Here is a 12,217-nt window from a genome sequence, read left to right on the forward strand (position 1 = left end):
TTACCCCAAAAAGGAATGGAGTCATTAGCACTTATGGTTTTTAAATGGCACCCAGAATTATGTTGCACGAAGCACAATTTCACATCATTCTGGGTTCATTTGTGTGAAAACAAGGTCCAATCAGGCTGAAACGTTACAGGAAGGTAGAATCTATTGAGTTGTAAGTGATCTGAACGTTTCATGATGATAGCACTTTCCTTACCCCCAAATTCCACTACCTCCGCTCCGCTGCGCTCCGTTCCGACACAAACGCCGGAGCAAAATCGGTCCCGTTGTAGTCAATCAGAGCAATTCCACTACTGCGGCCGTGCTCCGGCAGTGCGGCGCCGTGCGCCGCCCTCTGTTCCGGCGTCCGGCAAAAATAGAATCGATTCTATTTTCGACGGACGCCGGAGCACCTCCGCAGTAAATGGACAGAAATCACAAACGCCCAACAGGAAAAGGAGCAAGCACAATTTACGTTTTTCACAATAAATCGATAAACAAAAGGCGTTTTTTGTTTCATATGCACAGGTTTAACAACTTTTAACAACTATCAATGGCGGCTGAAGTTTAAATGCACAAAAGTAAGCCATAAATACAGTTTCTACTATCAAAGTAGTCACACTTTGTTGATCCAAACTCTGCTGATCTCTCAACACAAATGATGGGCAGATTAACCAGCTCATGCCGATGTTTCTCCCACACAACGGGTGTTTGGATCTAACTTCCGCGTTTATTGCTCGGACTGTATCGCAAGATCTCGAAAATCCCGCGCATGCTTGTTTGCCCCCCTCAGGTCTCCGCACCGGAGCGGAGCCGTTGTAGAGCGGGTACCAGTAAAAATTGAGTTTGGAAACGAGCGGCTGCGGAAGGCGGGGGCGGAGCGGAGCGGAGCGGAGCGAAGGTAGTGGAATTTGGGGGTAAGGGGGTCAAACCATGTCCCAAAGGTCACCGGATCTGTTGTCAATTTAAAGAAGTAGTCCAGTTACACCTTTGTGGGCTTATAACTTGGCTTCTGAATGTCCTAGAGAGGTCAGGTTTGTTTTAGTGTACTCCAATCAACAGCCCCTACAACCACAAAAAGGAATGGAGTCATTAGCACTTATGGTTTTTAAATGGCACCCAGAATTATGTTGCACGAAGCACAATTTCACATCATTCTGGGTTCATTTGTGTGAAAACAAGGTCCAATCAGGCTGAAACGTTACAGGAAGGTAGAATCTATTGAGTTGTAAGTGATCTGAACGTTTCATGATGATAGCACTTTCCTAAGGGGGTCAAACCATGTCCCAAAGGTCACCGGATCTGGTGTCAATTTAAAGAAGTAGTCCAGTTACACATGTGTGGGCTTATAACTTGGCTTCTGAATGTCCTAGAGAGATCAGGTTTGTTTTAGTGTACTCCAATCAACAGCCCCTACAACCACAAAAAGGAATGGAGTCATTAGCACCTATGGTTTGTAACCGGCACCCAGAATTATGTTGCACGAAGCACAATTTCACATCATTCGGGGTCCATTTGTGTGAAAACAAGGTCCAATCAGGCTGAAACGTTACAAGAAGGTAGAATCTATTGAGTTGTAAGTGATCTGAACGTTTCATGATGATCGCACACTCCTATAGGGGGTCAAACCATGTCCCAAAGGTCACCGGGCCTGGTGTCACTTTAAAGAAGTAGTCCAGTTACACCTTTGTGGGCTTATAACTTGGCTTCTGAATATCCTAGAGAGGTCAGGTTTTTTTTAGAGTACTCCAATTAACAGCCCCCATTACCCCAAAAAGGAATGGAGTCATTAGCACTTATGGTTTTTAAATGGCACCCAGAATTATGTTGCACGAAGCACAATTTCACATCATTCTGGGTCCATTTGTATGAAAACAAGGTCCAATCAGGCTGAAACGTTACAAGAAGGTAGAATCTATTGAGTTGTAAGTGATCTGAATGTTTCATGATGATCGCACATTCCTATAGGGGGTAAAACCATGTCCCAAAGGTCACCGGGCCTGGTGTCACTTTAAAGAAGTAGTCCAGTTACACCTTTTTGGGCTTATAACTTGGCTTCTGAATGTCCTAGGGAGGTCAGGTTTGTTTTAATGTACTCCAATCAACAGCCCCTACAACCACAAAAAGGAATGGAGTCATTAGCACTTATGGTTTGTAAATGGCACCCAGAATTATGTTGCACGAAGCACAATTTCACATCATTCTGGGTCCATTTGTGTGAAAACAAGGTCCAATCAGGCTGAAACGTTACAAGAAGGTAGAATCTATTGAGTTGTAAGTGATCTGAATGTTTCATGATGATCGCACATTCCTATAGGGGGTCAAACCATGTCCCAAAGGTCACCGGGCCTGGTGTCACTTTAAAGAAGTAGTCCAGTTACACCTTTGTGGGCTTATAACTTGGCTTCTGAATATCCTAGAGAGGTCAGGTTTTTTTAGAGTACTCCAATTAACAGCCCACATTACCCCAAAAAGGAATGGAGTCATTAGCACTTATGGTTTTTAAATGGCACCCAGAATTATGTTGCACGAAGCACAATTTCACATCATTCTGGGTTCATTTGTGTGAAAACAAGGTCCAATCAGGCTGAAACATTACAGGAAGGTAGAATCTATTGAGTTGTAAGTGATCTGAACGTTTCATGATGATAGCACTTTCCTTACCCCCAAATTCCACTACCTCCGCTCCGCTGCGCTCCGTTCCGACACAAACGCCGGAGCAAAATTGGTCCCGTTGTAGTCAATCAGAGCAATTCCACTACTGCGGCCGTGCTCCGACAGTGCGGCGCCGTGCGCCGCCCTCTGTTCCGGCGTCCGGCAAAAATAGAATCGATTCTATTTTCGCCGGACGCCGGAGCACCTCCGCAGTAAATGGACAGAAATCACAAACGCACAACAGGAAAAGGAGCAAGCACAATTTCAATTTTTCACAATAAATCGATAAACATAAGGCGTTTTTTGTTTGATATGCACAGGTTTAACAACTTTTAACAACTATCAATGGCGGCTGAAGTTTAAATGCACAAAAGTAAGCCATAAATACAATTTCTACTATCAAAGTAGTCACACTTTGTTGATCCAAACTCTGCTGATCTCTCAACACAAATGATGGGCAGATTAACCAGCTCATGCCGATGTTTCTCCCACACAACGGGTGTTTGGATCTAACTTCCGCGTTTATTGCTCGGACTGTATCGCAAGATCTCGAAAATCCCGCGCATGCTTGTTTGCCCCCCTCAGGTCTCCGCACCGGAGCGGAGCCGTTGTAGAGCGGGTACCAGTAAAAATTGAGTTTGGAAACGAGCGGCTGCGGAAGGCGGGGGCGGACCGGAGCGTAGCGGAGCGAAGGTAGTGGAATTTGGGGGTAAGGGGGTCAAACCATGTCCCAAAGGTCACCGGATCTGTTGTCAATTTAAAGAAGTAGTCCAGTTACACCTTTGTGGGCTTATAACTTGGCTTCTGAATGTCCTAGAGAGGTCAGGTTTGTTTTAGTGTACTCCAATCAACAGCCCCTACAACCACAAAAAGGAATGGAGTCATTAGCACTTATGGTTTTTAAATGGCACCCAGAATTATGTTGCACGAAGCACAATTTCACATCATTCTGGGTTCATTTGTGTGAAAACAAGGTCCAATCAGGCTGAAACGTTACAGGAAGGTAGAATCTATTGAGTTGTAAGTGAACTGAACGTTTCATGATGATAGCACTTTCCTAAGGGGGTCAAACCATGTCCCAAAGGTCACCGGATCTGGTGTCAATTTAAAGAAGTAGTCCAGTTACACATTTGTGGGCTTATAACTTGGCTTCTGAATGTCCTAGAGAGATCAGGTTTGTTTTAGTGTACTCCAATCAACAGCCCCTACAACCACAAAAAGGAATGGAGTCATTAGCACCTATGGTTTGTAACCGGCACCCAGAATTATGTTGCACGAAGCACAATTTCACATCATTCTGGGTCCATTTGTGTGAAAACAAGGTCCAATCAGGCTGAAACGTTACAAGAAGGTAGAATCTATTGAGTTGTAAGTGATCTGAACGTTTCATAATGATCGCACACTCCTATAGGGGGTCAAACCATGTCCCAAAGGTCACCGGGCCTGGTGTCACTTTAAAGAAGTAGTCCAGTTACACCTTTGTGGGCTTATAACTTGGCTTCTGAATATCCTAGAGAGGTCAGGTTTTTTTAGAGTACTCCAATTAACAGCCCCCATTACCCCAAAAAGGAATGGAGTCATTAGCACTTATGGTTTTTAAATGGCACCCAGAATTATGTTGCACGAAGCACAATTTCACATCATTCTGGGTTCATTTGTGTGAAAACAAGGTCCAATCAGGCTGAAACGTTACATGAAGGTAGAATCTATTGAGTTGTAAGTGAACTGAACGTTTCATGATGATAGCACTTTCCTAAGGGGGTCAAACCATGTCCCAAAGGTCACCGGATCTGGTGTCAATTTAAAGAAGTAGTCCACTTACACATTTGTGGGCTTATAACTTGGCTTCTGAATGTCCTAGAGAGATCAGGTTTGTTTTAGTGTACTCCAATCAACAGCCCCTACAACCACAAAAAGGAATGGAGTCATTAGCACTTATGGTTTTTAAATGGCACCCAGAATTATGTTGCACGAAGCACAATTTCACATCATTCTGGGTTCATTTGTGTGAAAACAAGGTCCAATCAGGCTGAAACGTTACAGGAAGGTAGAATCTATTGAGTTGTAAGTGATCTGAACGTTTTATGATGATAGCACATTCCTATAGGGGGTCAAACCGCGTCCCAAAGGTCAACGGGCCTGGTGTCACTTTAAAGAAGTAGTCCAGTTACAGCTTTGTGGGCCTATAACTTGGCTTCTGAATGTCCTAGAGAGGTCAGGTTTGTTTTAGTGTACTCCAATCAACAGCCCCTACAACCACAAAAAGGAATGGAGTCATTAGCACTTATGGTTTGTAAATGGCACCCAGAATTATGTTGCACGAAGCACAATTTCACATCATTCTGGGTCCATTTGTGTGAAAACAAGGTCCAATCAGGCTGAAACGTTACAAGAAGGTAGAATCTTTTGAGTTGTAAGTGATATGAACGTTTCTTGATGATCGCACATTCCTATAGGGGGTCAAACCATGTCCCAAAGGTCACTGGGCCTGGTGTCACTTTAAAGAAGTAGTCCAGTTACACATTCGTGGGCTTATAACTTGGCTTCTGAATGTCCTAGAGAGATCAGGTTTATTTTAGTGTACTCCAATTAACAGCCCCTATTACCCCAAAAAGGAATGGAGTCATTAGCACTTATGGTTTTTAAATGGCACCCAGAATTATGTTGCACGAAGCACAATTTCGCATCATTCTGGGTTCATTTGTGTGAAAACAAGATCCAATCAGGCTGAAACGTTACAGGAAGGTAGAATCTATTGAGTTGTAAGTGATCTGAACGTTTCATGATGATAGCACTTTCCTAAGGGGGTCAAACCATGTCCCAAAAGTCACCGGATCTGGTGTCAATTTAAAGAAGTGGTCCAGTTACACATTTGTGGGCTTATAACTTGGCTTCGGAATGTCCTAGAGAGATCAGGTTTGTTTTAGTGTACTCCAATCAACAGCCCCTACAACCACAAAAAGGAATGGAGTCATTAGCACTTATGGTTTGTAAATGGCACTCAGAATTATGTTGCACGAAGCACAATTTCACATCATTCTGGGTCCATTTGTGTGAAAACAAAGTCCAATCAGGCTGAAACGTTACAAGAAGGTAGAATCAATTCAGTTGTAAGTGATCTGAACGTTTCATGATGATCGCACATTCCTATAGGGGGTCAAACCATGTCCCAAAGGTCACCGGGCCTGGTGTCACTTTAAAGAAGTGGTCCAGTTACACATTTGTGGGCTTATAACTTGGCTTCTGAATGTCCTAGAGAGATCAGGTTTGTTTTAGTGTACTCCAATCAACAGCCCCTACAACCACAAAAAGGAATGGAGTCATTAGCACTTATGGTTTGTAAATGGCACCCAGAATTATGTTGCACGAAGCACAATTTCACATCATTCTGGGTCCATTTGTGTGAAAACAAGGTCCAATCAGGCTGAAACGTTACAAGAAGGTAGAATCTATTGAGTTGTAAGTGATATGAACGTTTCATGATGATCGCACATTACTATAGGGGGTCAAACCATGTCCCAAAGGTCACCGGGCATGGTGTCACTTTAAAGAAGTAGTCCATTCACACATTTGTGGGCTTACAACTTGGCTGCTGAATATCCTAGAGAGGTCAGGTTTGTTTTAGAGTACTCAAATTAACAGCCCCTACAACCACAAAAAGGAATGGAGTCATTAGCACTTATGGTTTGTAAATGGCACCCAGAATTATGTTGCACGAAGCACAATTTCACATCATTCTGGGTCCATTTGTGTGAAAACAAGGTCCAATCAGGCTGAAACGTTACAAGAAGGTAGAATCTATTGAGTTGTAAGTGATATGAACGTTTCATGATGATCGCACATTACTATAGGGGGTCAAACCATGTCCCAAAGGTCACCGGGCATGGTGTCACTTTAAAGAAGTAGTCCATTCACACATTTGTGGGCTTACAACTTGGCTGCTGAATATCCTAGAGAGGTCAGGTTTGTTTTAGAGTACTCAAATTAACAGCCCCTATTACCTCAAAAAGGAATGGAGTCATTAGCACTTATGGTTTTTAAATGGAACCCAGAATTATGTTGCACGAAGCACAATTTCACATCATTCTGGGTTCATTTGTGTGAAAACAAGGTCCAATCAGGCTGAAATGTTACAGGAAGGTAGAATCTATTGAGTTGTAAGTGATCTGATCGTTTCATGATGATAGCACTTTCCTAAGGGGGTCAAACCATGTCCCAAAGGTCACCGGATCTGGTGTCAATTTAAAGAAGTAGTCCAGTTACACATTTGTGGGCTTATAACTTGGCTTCTGAATGTCCTAGAGAGATCAGGTTTGTTTTAGTGTACTCCAATCAACAGCCCCTAGAACCACAAAAAGGAATGGAGTCATTAGCACTTATGGTTTGTAAATGGCACCCAGAATTATGTTGCACGAAGCACAATTTCACATCATTCTGGGTTCATTTGTGTGAAAACAAGGTCCAATCAGACTGAAACGTTACAGGAAGGTAGAATCTATTGAGTTGTAAGTGATCTGAACGTTTCATGATGATAGCACTTTCCTAAGGGGGTCAAACCATGTCCCAAAGGTCACCGGATCTGGTGTCAATTTAAAGTAGTAGTCCAGTTACACCTTTGTGGGCTTATAACTTGGCTTCTGAATGTCCTAGAGAGATCAGGTTTGTTTTAGTGTACTCCAATCAACAGCCCCTACAACCATAAAAAGGAATGGAGTCATTAGCACTTATGGTTTGTAAATGGCACCCAGAATTATGTTGCACGAAGCACAATTTCACATCATTCTGGGTCCATTTGTGTGAAAACAAGGTCCAATCAGGCTGAAACGTTACAAGAAGGTAGAATCTATTGAGTTGTAAGTGATCTGAACGTTTCATGATGATCGCACATTCCTATAGGGGGTAAAACCATGTCCCAAAGGTCACCGGATCTGGTGTCAATTTAAAGAAGTGGTCCAGTTACACATTTGTGGGCTTATAACTTGGCTTCTGAATGTCCTTGAGAGATCAGGTTTGTTTTAGTGTACTCCACTCAACAGCCCCTACAACCACAAAAAGGTATGGAGTCATTAGCACTTATGTTTTGTAAATGGCACCCAGAATTATGTTGCACGAAGCACAATTTCACATCATTCTGTGTCCATTTGTGTGAAAAAAAGGTCCAATCAGGCTGAAACGTTACAAGAAGGTAGAATCTATTGAGTTGTAAGTGATCTGAACGTTTCATGATGATCGCACATTCCTATAGGGGGTCAAACCATGTCCCAAAGGTCACCGGGCCTTGTGTCACTTTAAAGAAGTAGTCCAGTTACACCTTTGTGGGCTTAAAACTTGGCTTCTGAATGTCCTAGAGAGGTCAGGTTTGTTTTAGTGTACTCCAATCAACAGCCCCTACAACCACAAAAAGGAATGGAGTCATTAGCACTTATGGTTTGTAAATGGCATCCAGAATTATGTTGCACGAAGCACAATTTCACATCATTCTGGGTCCATTTGTGTGAAAACAAGGTCCATTCAGGCTGAAACGTTACAAGAAGGTAGAATCTATTGAGTTGTAAGTGATCTGAATGTTTCATGATGATCGCACATTCCTATAGGGGGTAAAACCATGTCCCAAAGGTCAACGGGCCTGGTGTCACTTTAAAGAAGTAGTCCAGTTACACCTTTGTGGGCTTATAACTTGGCTTCTGAATGTCCTAGAGAGGTCAGGTTTGTTTTAGTGTACTCCAATCAACAGCCCCTACAACCACAAAAAGGAATGGAGTCATTAGCACTTATGGTTTGTAAATGGCACCCAGAATTATGTTGCACGAAGCACAATTTCACATCATTCTGGGTCCATTTGTGTGAAAACAAGGTCCAATCAGGCTGAAACGTTACAAGAAGGTAGAATCTATTGAGTTGTAAGTGATCTGAATGTTTCATGATGATCGCACATTCCTATAGGGGGTCAAACCATGTCCCAAAGGTCACCGGGCCTGGTGTCACTTTAAATAAGTAGTCCAGTTACACCTTTGTGGGCTTATAACTTGGCTTCTGAATATCCTAGAGAGGTCAGGTTTTTTTAGAGTACTCCAATTAACAGCCCCTATTACCTCAAAAAGGAATGGAGTCATTAGCACTTATGGTTTTTAAATGGAACCCAGAATTATGTTGCACGAAGCACAATTTCACATCATTCTGGGTCCATTTGTGTGAAAACAAGGTCCAATCAGGCTGAAACGTTACAAGAAGGTAGAATCTATTGAGTTGTAAGTGATATGAACGTTTCATGATGATCGCACATTACTATAGGGGGTCAAACCATGTCCCAAAGGTCACCGGGCATGGTGTCACTTTAAAGAAGTAGTCCATTCACACATTTGTGGGCTTACAACTTGGCTGCTGAATATCCTAGAGAGGTCAGGTTTGTTTTAGAGTACTCAAATTAACAGCCCCTATTACCTCAAAAAGGAATGGAGTCATTAGCACTTATGGTTTTTAAATGGAACCCAGAATTATGTTGCACGAAGCACAATTTCACATCATTCTGGGTTCATTTGTGTGAAAACAAGGTCCAATCAGGCTGAAATGTTACAGGAAGGTAGAATCTATTGAGTTGTAAGTGATCTGATCGTTTCATGATGATAGCACTTTCCTAAGGGGGTCAAACCATGTCCCAAAGGTCACCGGATCTGGTGTCAATTTAAAGAAGTAGTCCAGTTACACATTTGTGGGCTTATAACTTGGCTTCTGAATGTCCTAGAGAGATCAGGTTTGTTTTAGTGTACTCCAATCAACAGCCCCTAGAACCACAAAAAGGAATGGAGTCATTAGCACTTATGGTTTGTAAATGGCACCCAGAATTATGTTGCACGAAGCACAATTTCACATCATTCTGGGTTCATTTGTGTGAAAACAAGGTCCAATCAGACTGAAACGTTACAGGAAGGTAGAATCTATTGAGTTGTAAGTGATCTGAACGTTTCATGATGATAGCACTTTCCTAAGGGGGTCAAACCATGTCCCAAAGGTCACCGGATCTGGTGTCAATTTAAAGTAGTAGTCCAGTTACACCTTTGTGGGCTTATAACTTGGCTTCTGAATGTCCTAGAGAGATCAGGTTTGTTTTAGTGTACTCCAATCAACAGCCCCTACAACCATAAAAAGGAATGGAGTCATTAGCACTTATGGTTTGTAAATGGCACCCAGAATTATGTTGCACGAAGCACAATTTCACATCATTCTGGGTCCATTTGTGTGAAAACAAGGTCCAATCAGGCTGAAACGTTACAAGAAGGTAGAATCTATTGAGTTGTAAGTGATCTGAACGTTTCATGATGATCGCACATTCCTATAGGGGGTAAAACCATGTCCCAAAGGTCACCGGATCTGGTGTCAATTTAAAGAAGTGGTCCAGTTACACATTTGTGGGCTTATAACTTGGCTTCTGAATGTCCTTGAGAGATCAGGTTTGTTTTAGTGTACTCCACTCAACAGCCCCTACAACCACAAAAAGGTATGGAGTCATTAGCACTTATGTTTTCTAAATGGCACCCAGAATTATGTTGCACGAAGCACAATTTCACATCATTCTGTGTCCATTTGTGTGAAAAAAAGGTCCAATCAGGCTGAAACGTTACAAGAAGGTAGAATCTATTGAGTTGTAAGTGATCTGAACGTTTCATGATGATCGCACATTCCTATAGGGGGTCAAACCATGTCCCAAAGGTCACCGGGCCTTGTGTCACTTTAAAGAAGTAGTCCAGTTACACCTTTGTGGGCTTAAAACTTGGCTTCTGAATGTCCTAGAGAGGTCAGGTTTGTTTTAGTGTACTCCAATCAACAGCCCCTACAACCACAAAAAGGAATGGAGTCATTAGCACTTATGGTTTGTAAATGGCATCCAGAATTATGTTGCACGAAGCACAATTTCACATCATTCTGGGTCCATTTGTGTGAAAACAAGGTCCATTCAGGCTGAAACGTTACAAGAAGGTAGAATCTATTGAGTTGTAAGTGATCTGAATGTTTCATGATGATCGCACATTCCTATAGGGGGTAAAACCATGTCCCAAAGGTCAACGGGCCTGGTGTCACTTTAAAGAAGTAGTCCAGTTACACCTTTGTGGGCTTATAACTTGGCTTCTGAATGTCCTAGAGAGGTCAGGTTTGTTTTAGTGTACTCCAATCAACAGCCCCTACAACCACAAAAAGGAATGGAGTCATTAGCACTTATGGTTTGTAAATGGCACCCAGAATTATGTTGCACGAAGCACAATTTCACATCATTCTGGGTCCATTTGTGTGAAAACAAGGTCCAATCAGGCTGAAACGTTACAAGAAGGTAGAATCTATTGAGTTGTAAGTGATCTGAATGTTTCATGATGATCGCACATTCCTATAGGGGGTCAAACCATGTCCCAAAGGTCACCGGGCCTGGTGTCACTTTAAATAAGTAGTCCAGTTACACCTTTGTGGGCTTATAACTTGGCTTCTGAATATCCTAGAGAGGTCAGGTTTTTTTAGAGAACTCCAATTAACAGCCCCCATTACCCCAAAAAGGAATGGAGTCATTAGCACTTATGGTTTTTAAATGGCACCCAGAATTATGTTGCACGAAGCACAATTTCACATCATTCTGGGTTCATTTGTGTGAAAACAAGGTCCAATCAGGCTGAAACGTTACAGGAAGGTAGAATCTATTGAGTTGTAAGTGATCTGAACGTTTCATGATGATAGCACTTTCCTTACCCCCAAATTCCACTACCTCCGCTCCGCTGCGCTCCGTTCCAACACAAACGCCGGAGCAAAATCGGTCCCGTTGTAGTCAATCAGAGCAATTCCACTACTGCGGCCGTGCTCCGGCAGTGCGGCGCCGTGCGCCGCCCTCTGTTCCGGCGTCCGGCAAAAATAGAATCGATTCTATTTTCGCCGGACGCCGGAGCACCTCCGCAGTAAATGGACAGAAATCACAAACGCCCAACAGGAAAAGGAGCAAGCACAATTTACGTTTTTCACAATAAATCGATAAACAAAAGGCGTTTTTTGTTTCATATGCACAGGTTTAACAACTTTTAACAACTATCAATGGCGGCTGAAGTTTAAATGCACAAAAGTAAGCCATAAATACAGTTTCTACTATCAAAGTAGTCACACTTTGTTGATCCAAACTCTGCTGATCTCTCAACACAAATGATGGGCAGATTAACCAGCTCATGCCGATGTTTCTCCCACACAACGGGTGTTTGGATCTAACTTCCGCGTTTATTGCTCGGACTGTATCGCAAGATCTCGAAAATCCCGCGCATGCTTGTTTGCCCCCCTCAGGTCTCCGCACCGGAGCGGAGCCGTTGTAGAGCGGGTACCAGTAAAAATTGAGTTTGGAAACGAGCGGCTGCGGAAGGCGGGGGCGGAGCGGAGCGGAGCGGAGCGAAGGTAGTGGAATTTGGGGGTAAGGGGGTCAAACCATGTCCCAAAGGTCACCGGATCTGTTGTCAATTTAAAGAAGTAGTCCAGTTACACCTTTGTGGGCTTATAACTTGGCTTCTGAATGTCCTAGAGAGGTCAGGTTTGTTTTAGTGTACTCCAATCAACAGCC

The sequence above is a fragment of the Nothobranchius furzeri genome, chromosome 1 (assembly GCF_043380555.1).
Source record: "Nothobranchius furzeri strain GRZ-AD chromosome 1, NfurGRZ-RIMD1, whole genome shotgun sequence".
In the NCBI taxonomy this organism is placed as follows: Eukaryota; Metazoa; Chordata; class Actinopteri; order Cyprinodontiformes; family Nothobranchiidae; genus Nothobranchius; species Nothobranchius furzeri.